The sequence below is a fragment of the Phoca vitulina genome, unplaced genomic scaffold (genome assembly GCF_004348235.1).
Source record: "Phoca vitulina isolate PV1807 unplaced genomic scaffold, GSC_HSeal_1.0 scaffold6, whole genome shotgun sequence".
NCBI lineage: Eukaryota > Metazoa > Chordata > Mammalia > Carnivora > Phocidae > Phoca > Phoca vitulina.
In genome coordinates this window covers 53,952,510-53,965,655 of record NW_022589709.1, presented here as the reverse complement: position 1 = coordinate 53,965,655, position 13,146 = coordinate 53,952,510, and the positions used below count along the sequence as shown (strand labels likewise).

The 13,146-nt window shown below is 45.5% G+C and overlaps 2 long non-coding RNA genes across 2 annotated transcripts in view; one reads left to right on the top strand and one right to left on the bottom strand.

Moving 5' to 3' along the window:
* The window catches only part of LOC116632333, a 61,964-nt gene that overhangs the window by 37,075 nt on the left and 11,743 nt on the right, over positions 1 to 13,146 (bottom strand). The gene's annotated exons all lie outside the window — the stretch shown is intronic.
* Positions 8,251 to 10,256, top strand: LOC116632334. The gene is made up of 3 exons (XR_004299399.1): positions 8,251 to 8,403; positions 9,476 to 9,582; positions 9,950 to 10,256. It is a non-coding gene; the product is annotated as an uncharacterized LOC116632334 (long non-coding RNA).

Here is a 13,146-nt window from a genome sequence, read left to right as displayed (position 1 = left end):
TGTCTTGCAGTTTAGAGTACAGCTTCAGCACCCAGGGCACGTCCTCCGTGCCCTCAGCTGTAAGGACCTCTGGGGTCACACCGCTGAGAAGAGCTCATGCTCCGCTCCCCAGGTTCTCATGCTCCGGTGAGATGCAAGGCTCAGATGAACTCAGGGGATAGAGTGACATATTAACCTCTGAGACCCAATGGTTAAAATATTTAGGAATATTTCTACATCAACTTTTTATTTTTGAATAGTTTTCAACTGACAAAGAAATGCAAAGATAGTGCAGAGTTTCATATACTCTGCATCCATTTTCCCTGTTACTGAGGTCTCATATTTATATGATACATTTGTTAAAATTAATGGACCAATGTTGATACATTATTACCAACGAAAGTCCATACTTTATTCAGATTTCTTTACTTTGTACTTAACGTCCTTTTTCAAAGCCAGGATCCCATCCAGGATACCACATTACATTTTGTGGTCATTTCTACTGAGGAGCCTCTTGACTACAACAGCTGCTGAGATTTTACTTGGTTTTGATGACCTCGACAATTTTGAGGAATACTGATTCAGATATTTTCCCCACTGAGATTTTTGTGAGGTTTTCCTCATGATTAGAGTGGAGTTTTGCGTTTTGTGGAAGAAGACCTCAGAGTTAAAGTGCTGTTTTCATCACACTATATCAAGGGTACATACAATCACCATGGGTTATCACTGCTGGTGTTGATCTTGATCACCTTGCTGAGATAGTGTTTGTCAGATTCCCCCACTGTAAAATTACTCTTTCCCCCCTCTTTCCATGCTGTCCTCTTTGAAAGGAGGTCATTATGCACAGTCCACACTTAAAGAGAATATTCAAGAATTTTGTTAGCCAGTTGTTGAATCTTTGGTATCTTAAAAATCAGCCGGGATGAGAGTACAACATAGAAATCAGCAAACTCTATAAATCTGGGCTCTTTTTGGAGAGCTGGGTACTAGCACACCATTGGATATGTGGTTTGGGCTGAGCCTCACAAGATGGTGGGCAGGGAGGTGGGAAGGCATTTGGATGAAGGGACTCACTGGGTGGGAGTGAAGAAGACTCGGAGGCAGGAGGGGTGCTGTGCTTTTAGGACACAAATCTGGGATTAAAGAAGTGTGGCACAAGCACACAGCCACCTGACAACCGGACAGAAACCATTACCTAAAGGGTCTTAACATCAACAAGGCTGGGACCCTGATGGACCTACCTTTGTGTTTGCATTTTCATAATAGTAATGATTATTATTGATTGAGTACCTCCTTTGTACAAGGTGTTTTCTAAAAATACAACCAGCAAGCAGCAACACTGAGATTTACGCTTCCTCTGTAACTCCAAGGCGCTTTTCTACCAGCCATGCTGCTATTCTCTGTTTTGATTCCTACCTCCTTCCCTGAGTATTGGTTTACTCATCAGATCTGTTTCAAGGTGGTGGAATGGTGATTGATGGTGAGTTTCCAGGAGTTGATTAGTGGTGAGAGTGTGCTGCCAATTGCTCCTCAGGACATTCTGTCTCAGTTCCTGCTCCTGGAAGTGCGTGAGAGCTGAGACAGGCACCTCGCTATCTAGGCTCTGGAGGTTTCATTTTGAGTCAGGCAAAGTACACTGACATTTTACCATGTAGTCTTCCAGACCGAAGTCCTCCTTCTTAATAACTTTCTTTATTTTTCCTGTGAATGTATCATTAAGGAAGCAGAAACTATGACACCCTTCAGCTTTGGATCGCCACTGAACTCTGTCTGTGGTGTCGTTCTGGTTTAACTTGAAGCACGACTTCATTCTTTTTGAAGGTGGTTTTTAAGAAACAGATTTGTAAAAAGTCATCACTAGACTCAATCATTAGGGTTTTGGTTAACTTTACAAAACTGTACAATCTATATGCCTACTGAGCAAATACATATAAAAAACACAATATATTTTATTTTAAAATTCAAACACAAAAATCACTTAGAGTTCATGGAATATTTAAGGCAAATGAAATGTTACTTGGCCTGTTTCCATTTGAGTCATTCAGGGAGTTTAAAGATACTTCAGGATAAATAGTCTTAAAGAAGTCTTAGAAGGTTAAAATGGGACTTGCTTGGATTAGGGGCAGTAGAATCATAAATTTTAGTTACTATTTTGAACTAAGACTCCACTGGATTTATTAAATCTGAGCAATATTTGGGAACTGTTCTTAAATGATGGTAATGCTATTTTTACTTTCTTCTCACATCACTGAGGCTGTTTTTTAACAGTACAACTAGAGGTGAGGTGGTACAAGGGTTACATTCAAGAGAACTTTGTTTTATTTGGTCCATTTCCCTCTCCCCACTGCTGTAACCCTGCCCGCACCCCTAGCCTCAGCTGCCTCTTTTACTCAGGGATCTGGCCTGAGATGATGGGACCCAGGACAGACACCTGACCCAATGGGGAGTCAGTTTATGGACCAGCTGAGCCAATCCTCCTCCCAAGAGCATTTGCATGTGGTGACAAAGACTGAGTCAGCCTGTTGATGGATGGTGATGAACCAAAGGTCATAGGGAGTCAGAGCTGGAGTCAGTCCCTCTGCCAGCTGAAGTCACGAGGTGGTCAACCCCAGGAAGCAGCAGAAGCTGCTCTGTGCAGAGAAGTGGGAGAGCAGAGCCAAGGCATGAGAGAAGGAGGGACAAGCCTAGTTCTTGATTTCCTGGTTCAGACCCCTATGGCCAGATGACGTTGGTTTTCTAGTTCTGAATGCCTGTAAGATTGCTTGCTCATTTTATTAAGTTCTTTAGGTAGGTTTCTCTCCCTTACAACCCAGCTGATTCCAGATGAAGATAACTCCATATACCAAATGTCAAGTCCAGCCTACAAAACAGTTCCCACCCCTTCAGCTTCACACCAAAGTACTCAAAGGTCCACAGGGCAACACAGGGATGATTATGGGAAATAGGGTATAGGAAATGGGTATAGAAGGAGCTTTGCCATCTGTTATGGTTTATAAACGCCCAACTTTCAGGCTGACATTTCTGATAGCATTTCCCATTAGTCTTTTTCACTTGCAACCTCTGTGGGCCAATGAGTATGTTCTGCCAGGATCACGGCTTGGCACCCTCAGCATGGTCTCTGCCAAGTCATGAGTGGCATCCTTCCAACATGGCAGTCTCCTCCTCTGTTCCTGATAGGTGATGGCAGAACTTTATGGGGACGCTTGAGACAGAGGCTCATTTATTCAAGAAATATTTATTGACTGCCTGCTCCACCTCGGCACTGTGCCAGGTGCTAGGGATACAGCAAGGAACCAAACAGTAAATCTCTTACCTGAGTGGAATTATATCCTAGTGTGTGAGGAGGCACTGTGAAAACACTAAGAGAAACATAAATAGGGCAGCCTTAGAGAATGACTTGAGATGGTAGGACTGGATGAGGAGCCTACTTAGATGGGCTAGTCCATAAAAAATAGAAAAGTAAGCATGCACAAAGGCCCTATTGTGGGACAAAGCTTGGAGAGATCAAGGAACTAAAGGAAGGAATGGGGATTGGGTCACAGTGACAGAGAAGGAGCACAAGTTGTGAGGGGATAGGCAAGGGTTGGTAGACCATGGTGGGGGAAGTATGTTTTCCAAGGGCCTCATGTGTTGATAAATTTGTGTCCACCTGAATTAATCAGACACTACTACTGATGATGTCTTATGCTTCTATAACTTAGGGTATATAACTTAGACTACAATTTAGGGCAGTATAATTCCAGCTTTTAAAGGCAAAGAAACGACCAGTTTTAACTGATGTGTTGGATTGAAGATGGCTACAAATTCTTTGATAATCTTCTCGCTTCCCCTTGCTTTATCTGGGCTGGCCTGTGACTACTTTGGCCAACAGAATGCAGCACAGTGATGTAACACAAGTTCTCAGCTGAACCTGGAAGAGAACCAGCAGTTTCCTCTTGGAGGCCTTTTGGAACTAGAAGCTGCCGTGGAAGAAGTCTAATTACCCTCCAGAGAGACAACATGGAAAAGGAGAGGAGCCCAGTGGGGCCCAGCCTCTAGCTATCCTCATCAAGGTGCCAGGCATGTGAATGAAGCCATCTTGGAGCCTCCAGACCAGGCTGACCGCCCGCTGAGCACTGCCTCATGACTTCAGTGAAGGCCACATGGAGTAGAAGAACTGCCACACAATGTGAGATACAGCATCACGGTGGTTTGTTTAGGCCAGTGGTGGCTACTTAAGTTTTGGGGCAGTTTGTTACACAGCCACATACAGCCAGCATAGTTAGCATGTGCCTTCTTAATACGAATGACTTAGTGTGTATTTATATTCAGCTTTTTAAATAATTGAAAATAGTTCACAGACCTTCCTTATCAGTGGGAGCCTTAGAATGGGAAACGCTGATTTGTGGTCTCCTGGATGCATCCCCTTGGTGCCATGCTATGCCATATAGTTTCCCTCGTCTTCTGATGTATTAGTCTAGTCTGGATTACTTTTCCTCCCGAGGAAAATATATTGTCCCCGTCAGGCCTCCCCATCACCCATCTCGACTACTGCAGCCACCTTCTAACCGTGGGGGCGGTGACTCTGTTCTGTTCACTGCTGTGTATCAGCATCTAGTACTTGGCATCAGTAGGCACTCAAAGATATATGCTGAATGAATTAATGAAATTTTCCCTTCAGACTTCACCCCACCTCCCATATCCCCCCATTCTGCATCCTCATCTTGCGTGCTTCTGTCAGGATTATGGTTCTAAAACAGAGATCCAGTTACATCACTTATCAAACCCAAATCCCCCGGTGAGTGGTCCCATTGACAAAAGAACAAAACTCTCATTACAGCCTTTATGGGACTTCATAATTTGATCCCAACTGCCCTTTAGACTCATCTCCTGTACACTAAGGCTGGCCACCCCGAGACATCATCTCCTGAGACACCATGCACGCCCTCTGCTCATGGTCTGCTCTCGCTACTGGGATTGCCTATCTGCCACCTTCTCAGCCAAGCTAGATAGTCCCCATTCTTCAAATGTCACCTCCCATGCATGTTCCTATTACCGCTTTCTTCAGCTAGTGAAACTCACCATCCCTTCTGAGCTCAACTGGCTTTGTTCATATTGCTCCTATGGCATATGTCTGTCTCTCCCAAGAGACGGCAAACTCCCTGAGGGCACAGGGGTCACATCTTATCCATCTTTGTGTCCCCAGTTCTTTTTTTTTAAGATGTACTTATTTATTTTTAGAGGAGGGGGAAGAACAGAGGAAGAGGGCAAGAGAAACTCAAGCAGACTCCGCACTGAGCATGGAACTGGATGCGGGGCTCGATCTCACGACACTGAAATCACGAATTGAGCCAAACCAAGAGTCGGCCGCTTAACCAGCTGCATCACCCAGGCACCCCTGTGTCCCCAGTTCTTAATAATTAAAGCTAAAAATCTACTGAGTGCTTGCAATGCGCCAGATATTTTACAAATTCTCTCTTTAATCCTCAAAATAACCACAGGAGAGAAGTCATATTTGTAGCTGCTGTGGCAGAGCTGAGGAGACAGAAGCTTGGGGAAATTAAATGAATTCAGCCTGGAGGTGCACAGGCAGCAAGCCACCACGCGGCCCAGAGTCAAACACAGGCAACTCGACTCGGCACCTTCCAAGCGCAGCTAAGGCGCCGGCTGCCCCCCAGAGTAACGCTGGACTGCTGACCAGAACCCCCCAAGGAAAACTCACTGATAGCTGTGTGTCCCACGGCTGAACTGCTGCACCGCTGGGGCACTGGATTCGGGCCTAGGCATTTTTCAAAAGCCCCTCACGCTTGAGAACCCGGATGATAAATGTCACCTGGAGCATTTGTTAAATATGTTGATTACCATGTGTCATTTCCGGAAAATTTTGTTTCACCAGATTGGGGTTGGAGCCTAGCAGTTTGTGGTGTAAGGAGCAGCCCAGGTAATTTTCATCTTAAAGGGAGTTTGGGAAATACTGCTAGAGGTCAGGGTTTCAAAGACATTTCAATAGGTCCTTAAAGGGCAATCCATCAATGACGGTATGAAGACTCTGGAAGATTTCTGGCTCTGGCTCACGTGGGTGAGCCTTAAAACTTCATTGGCGCTGCTCTTGAGGGGAACTGGGCTGGAGTGGCTGAGAGCACTGCACATGCACACAACTCTAAAACTGTCCACTGACAGTGTGTGACGTCAAAACCCAATAGTTTGGCAGTACTCATTTATCTTGAACGTTCTATATACCTTAGGCAAAAACCGGAAGAAAGGCCTCAGGCCTTCTTAATAAGGGTAGAAGGAGATCGGGCAGGCACCAGGCAAGCAGTGCTTGAGGCCAAGGACGTACCCCCTCCCCCTCCTCTTCTGGGGCCTCCTGAACTCTGTCTGCCAGTGCACGCGCACACATACGGACTGGCACAGTAGGTGATACAGTGAGACTATGGTCATGGCCTCTATTTCCCTGGACATAGACCTATAGGGTGCCTGATGTAAGGCAGCCATCTTGCCTGTCCCTGTCTCCCGAAGAACGCGCTCATGTTCCCTTTCGATGGTCTCTTGTTTTATTGATGACTCTCTGGAGTCTTGGTCAGCTTGTTTCTGAGCTATTTCATGAACACCATTTTGACCAACTCCATTTTATGTTTTCGGACTGTTGTGTTTACTGACCCCTTCTCTAGATTCAGAAGGAAATGCCTGATCTTTCAGACTCGATGCATACAATTTCACTCCTGCTACCAAGAAAAATCTCTCCCTTGCAGCTTTCTCCTCTTTCCCCCTTCCTCACTCCAAGAAAAGTCGCGAATCTATTTGTGGACAACGTTCCAGTTCTAGAATTTACCCTGCCAGAATAATCTTCCTAATGGGAAATCTAATGGGGCCTCCCACTGCCAGAGGAGACCACCCCATCTGCAGCTGGGGACAAGAGACACTCCCAGCCCAGATGTCAAGAGACGCAGCAGATCAGTGCTTGATGTATATTCATTGCTTATTTAATATTCGAGCATCTTTTTCTAAAGATATTTCTATTGAACTCACTTGTGGTGTCACCATCTGGAAAATATCAAGCCTCACCCCACTGAGGTAAACCCCTATTGCGTATTTTTTCCCTTTTATGTGAGCCCAGTGGGCATGGAGCGTGTATCTCTATGTTTAGCAAAGAGTTCCTTGCCAAGGCAGCTCTCAAACATATGATATTCTCTAAATAAATCAGTGTTGTAGAGACACATTAACAACCCCTCCTAATTGATGCTAACAGAGAGTTTAAATGGGGCTCTAAGGAGCTCCCATGACTTCTTGATGTGAGGTCCTTTTAAATTTTAAAGTGGTGGATTAGGGTTTTAAGAGAGAATAAGCTGTCCAAAAATTCATTTATTTCATTACAATCAGTTTTTAAATTGGGCCAAATCTTCTCCCAAGGTCTAGAGTAAGATCTGCGTCTAAAGCTACCAATAAAGGGTTTAGTTAACCCTCAAGGACGCAGACCAAGAGGCAAGCCTTGTGCTGCAGACCGTTCAACCAATGGGAACTGAAAAACCAGAGCTGTTAGACAATAGGGCTGATTAAGATGAAAATTTATATTTGGGTGGGGAGAGTAATCATATTTTGCTCAGCAGGCTTATTGTCTTTGTGTTTTGAAATAAAATTAATTTTCATTCTCTGGGTGTTCATAAACTACTGGTGTGGGGAAGTATCTCAGATATGATGTAATCGGCAAATGAAAAGTGAGTCCCCCCCTTTTTTTTTAAAGTAAGCTCTAGGTCCAACGTAGGGCTTGAACTCACGACCCTGAGATCAAGAGTCATATGCTCCACTGACTGCACGAGCCAGGTGCCCCAAAAATGAGTCTTAATTTTTAAGTTTGTTGCAGATAAGGTAAAAGTGAATAAAATGTATTAATCCAAAATTTCATATAAACAGTTGCTGTGTGCCAGTGGTAATGTGGTTCCTAGAGAGAAGAAGACACCCCCACAGGAAACGCTACCCACCACACGGAGTTCACCTCAAGTAGACATGATATGGGGCAGTGTATTAGGTCTCACAAAAACGTTATTTCAGGCTATTGCTCTAAAAAAGTATCCATTCATTTGGTGATAAGCTCATTTTCCTCTATGCCTAATGAGTACTGCATGGAGGTAGTAAAAAAAAGCGATTCTAGGTAAAAAGGACAAAAGTGAATAATTTAGGAAGGAGGAGGAGACAAACTTGTCCTACTTTTTTTTTTTAATGTAGGGTATGGAGGCCAACACAGGGCTTGAACTCACGACCCTGAGATCAGGAGTCAGATGCTTTACTGACTGAGCCACCCAGGCGCCCCAAAACTTGTCCTACTTTTGACCTGAATTACCACGGAGAGGAAATGGGGCAGTTGTTGTAAAGTAGCTGACGCTGACAAGGATGAGCCCCATGCAGGCATTCTCGTCCCTCTCCACCAGTGTGGCCTGGATTGCAAAGGTGAGTCCCCGGTGAGTGTAACAGACACGTTGGCCCCTTCAGAGCCCCAGGCAGCGCGCGGTCAGGGAAGGAAGCTGCGCACACCGCACTTACGCTCTCGCCCTCCTTGTGCCACCTGTTCCCACGGACTCCGCTGCTGCACCTGGCCGGCTCCCCTCTCGGGGCTCCTTCCATGTCAGCACGGACTCATGATTTCTGGCACATTCCTCTTCCTGAGGCCATTTGGCAGCTCCTCTGGTATGGCACTTGGCAACAATTTTCCATACAGCATGAAATCGTATCAAAAACCATTCTGTTGACGTTAGGACTGAGACGATGTTAGAATCCAGATGTGATGTGATGTCATCTATTTGTCGTATACACATTTGGGGGCTGAATTCTAATTGTTTGCTGGCCGTCTCTAAGATGATTAGACATATCAAATAGAATAGCACTGTCCTAGCACAGTTGGTTCTAGCACAGATTTTGATGTTTCTGAAGAGTGAAGTAAAATAATGTTTCTCAAAAGAGAAGTGACCCTCTTGAGACTATCATACGCATTTCTCCTTTCCTTTAGCAAAAAGAGCTTTGTTGGAAAATGGCAGGTGAAATGAGATTTTCACCAGGAGGCTTTTTGGAAGAGTAACCCACTCTCTGTTCACGCGCACACAACACTGAACCAACAGTTCAGGAGTTGTACGCGCTGGGAAAGGTGCTGAGTATCTGGACAGAGAGGGGTCTGAGCCACACTCGCTCGTGCATGCAAGGACCTGGCAGACCAGGGGGGTCGCTAACAAGTATCAGCGAGTCATGACCTCACAGTGTGGAAAGTGTTAGAACACAGATCTGTGCAAGTATATTGAAGGGCCAGAGGAGGAGTTACTAAGACTGTCTGATAGCGAACGAGGAAGAATCAAGAGATAGGCTTCGCATAGTCACCTTGAGCTCTGCCGCCCAGCTACAGTGGCAAATTTGTTTGGGGAGGGTTTGTTTGTTTTTGCTGTTATCCGTTCTTTGGGGTTTTCCACATAGATGGTTATGTTATCTGCAAACAAAGACAGCTTTGTTTTGTTTTGTTTTGTTTTGTCGTGAGACATCTGAGAGGTGCATTTTCAAGGCCTCTCCAAGTTTTGAAAGAAGGAGAGAAGGAGGCAGAGCCCCCACCCCCACCCCAGCCTGAAGGAACTCAGCATGTGTGAAGTAAGTAATCCTGTGGCTGGAGATTAGGCTAAACAGTAGGAGGGACAAGAGATTGGTAGATGAGTATGAAGTGGCCCTCAGAGGACAGAGGTGGGCCAGGATCTAGCGACAGCCCTTATGGGCTGTGGAGAAATTTTGGATTGTATCCTGAAGGCAAAGAAGAGCTAGCGAGGGGTTGAAGCACAAGAGCAACAAGGCCAAATGAGTTGCAAGAGGATTCTGGCAGCAGTGGGGAAGATCGAGCGAGGGCAGGTAGAGGGTGGGAGACAAGTGAGGAGAACATGGCTTTGGTCTGATGACAAATGATGAGAGCCTGAACCAGTCTCAGCCCCTGGAAACTCAGAATGGGACCTTTTTTTGGAAGCAGGGTTGTGGCAGATATAAATAAGACACCAACTAAGATGAAGTCCTACTGGAGTCAGGTGAGCCCTTCGTCCAATATGATTGGTGTCCTTCTAAGAAGAGAAGAGGCAGTTCAAGAGAGAAGGGGGCCTGTGTGCAGATGGAGCAGAAACAGGGCCGATGCGGCTGCCTCAAGGGCTGCTGGCAAACACTGCAGCCAAGAAGAAGATGTGGGACGTCTCCTTCCCTCAATCCTTCAGAGAGAGGATGACCCTGCTGACATCTTGATTTTAGACTTCTAGCCTCCAGAACTATTAAAGAATAAACGCCTGTTGCTTCAAGCCACCCCAGTCTGTGGTATTTTGTGATGGCAGCCTTGGGAAGTGAACACACAGAGTAGAGTGGGAAAGCCTTTATTTTGCTGCAAAGCCAGACATGTGAGTCTTCTTTAAGACCGGAGGCAAGGTAAGCATAGCGCAGAGCTAGTATGTTGAGAGGTGGGAGTGATGGAGGGGGAAACCGAGACAGTTACAGCCTGTTGGCATCCTTGCTCTAAGAAGCCAGGGAGGGGATCACCTGCTGAGAGTGAAGGGGGCTGAACGAGGTCACAACTTCAGTTACCACCTGTATTAGTCCTCTATCACTCTATTGCCCCCATATTTAGCAGCTTCAAACAGCAAACATTTATCATCTCACATAGTTGCTTTCTAAGAATCAGGAATCTGAGACTGGCTCAATTGCGTGGTTCAGGTTCAAGATCCCTCATGGAGGTTGCAATCAAGGTGACAGACAGCTGCAGTTTTCTCAAGTTTCCACTGGGGCTGGAGGATCTGTTTCCACAGTGGGTCATTCACATGGATCTCTCTATGCGGTCCTCACTACGTGGCAGCCTATTTCCCCTCTTGCAAATGATCAAGAGAGTGACCAAGGCATAAACCACAGTGTTTTCTATGACCTAAGCTTGGCAGTCACACCCCATCGCTTCTGCTGTGTTCTACTGATGAGACAGACCAGTTCCGATACAATGAAGGATGAACTACACAAGAGAAAATACTAGGAGGCAGGGATAATTAGGAGCTATCTTGGAGCCTGGCTACCACACCCCTGCCAGGCTGAGGCCTCCCGAATCTTGTACAGTCCTGGTATTTCCCCCTGAGTTTCAGACACCCATCGTTAAGGTGTCTTCTGGCCATCCCCTTTTAAAGGTCCCACGAGCACTTCAATGGCAACCTGTATAAAACTGAACTCTTCATTCTACTTTGGGAGTAGAAGCCAGATTCCTTCCCTAACACTCTCTTAGTCAGAAGCTCCAGTCCAGGTGACTCAAACACCCAAGCTAGAAGCTGACATCATCCATGACCATCCTCCTTCACCAACTCTTCCAATCCAAACCATCACAAGTCCTAGCAGTTTTACTTTCTACATACTTCTGGAATCGACTGCCTCCTCTCCATACTTACTTTCACAGCCCTAGTTAAGGAATTTATCTCTCACCTGGATCACTGCAATAGCCTCCAGAATATTGGACCAACATATAGCTGTCAAGAACCACGAAGGTTCGGGGCACCTGGGTGGCTCAGTCATTAAGCGTCTGCCTTCAGCTCAGGTCATGATCCCAGGGTCCTGGGATCAAGCCCCGCATCGGGCTCCCTGCTCAGCGGGAAGCCTGCTTCTCCCTCTCCCACTCCCCCTGCTTGTGTTCCCTCTCTTGCTGTGTCTCTCTGTCAAATAAATAAAGTCTTTAAAAAAAAAAAAGAACCATGAAGGTTCTAGGATTTACCCTACTTGTGAGCCAATAAGTTAGCTTGGATTCTAGCAGTTTCATGGATGCTGACAGAATACACAAGATTCCTGGGTCAGAGATAAAGGGCTTAATAACTCCCAGCATAGCAAGCAGCTTGAAGCCCGTGTTCATCTCAGTTCCCCTTGCTTCCCTGAGAACCACAGGGACAACACAGAGTGACTCAGGCAGATGCTACAAACAGTGGGATTTTTGCCTCAACTGAGAAACCCCAAGCTTAGGGAATAAGGGAATATTTATAGCAGCTGTAAGCAAAGCTGCCTGCCTTTTGCTCCAAAGAGAGTCACTATCTCCATCTTCCAAGGACACTTTGGAACCTAGGATCCTTGGAACAAACATCCTTGAAAGAATAATCCAGAACCAAAGGGCAGTTAGTACTTCATTCGCAATGCATGCAAAAAAAGTGAGAAACTCAGGGGGGATTGTCTCCCATCAACAGCCAAACCCAAATCAGGCCATTCGATTTCCCGTACCTACAGAATAAAGTCAAGTTTCTTAAAGCAACACTGTCTGCCTCTGCAACCTTGTCCCTTATACTGCCTACCTTACAGTGTGAGCCAGAAACAATGCACAGCCCCTCCTGAAACAATCTGTGTTATTTCTTGTCTCCAGGTCTTTGCTTGGGTGATCTTCTTTGCCTGAATTTCCTCCTCCTTTCCCTAGAGATCATTCATCTTATGCTCTGTGAAGTAACTTCTGAGGCTCACATGCATTTTGGGTGTTAATGGGTTAATGTCTGTCTCTGGGGACCGGGGTCAGCAGTCCTTACTCTTTATTGGACTAATTTACCACTTGCAAACGTTTTCTTCTTTCTCTAAGCATAACTGCCCTTTATTATGAAGTCACTGCATGTTCCAGTGAAATGAGTCTCCAGGATTTTCTTGGCAACTTCTATGGCTGTGTCAGGTCAATACCTCATTTCTATTCTCACTCCTGGTTCTACTTTGCCTCTTGGTTGCAAAGCAGGGCTGGAGCAGCTCCTTTCGGGCTCTGGGTCTGGTTGTTTTCACTCTACCAACGTCAAAACCAAACACATATTTTCAGTTACAAAATAGCCCTTCACACCACAGCTTTATAAACTTCCGACGGGAGGCCTACTGCAGCCAGAAGGAGCAGAAGTAAGGTTTAGAACAGTGGCCCACTGCTTCTCCTTGGAAACAAAGTTGAATAGAACGTGTCACAAAAATAGTGTAGCTTTGAGACAGCTTTGAGAGATGCTGTGAGAAAACTATTAATTCATTCCAGAAGTGAACTCTGGTGGTCATTTGACCATGTTTCAGGAATCCATTGGTTGCCAAAGAATTCGTAGGAGTGGCGCCCAAGCAACACTGACTTCATCTAACTCCTTTCTTTTATTGCCCCCATTTGTTTTGTTTGCTTGTTTTTGCTTTTTTGTTTTTCTGTGAAATGAACTTAAGAGC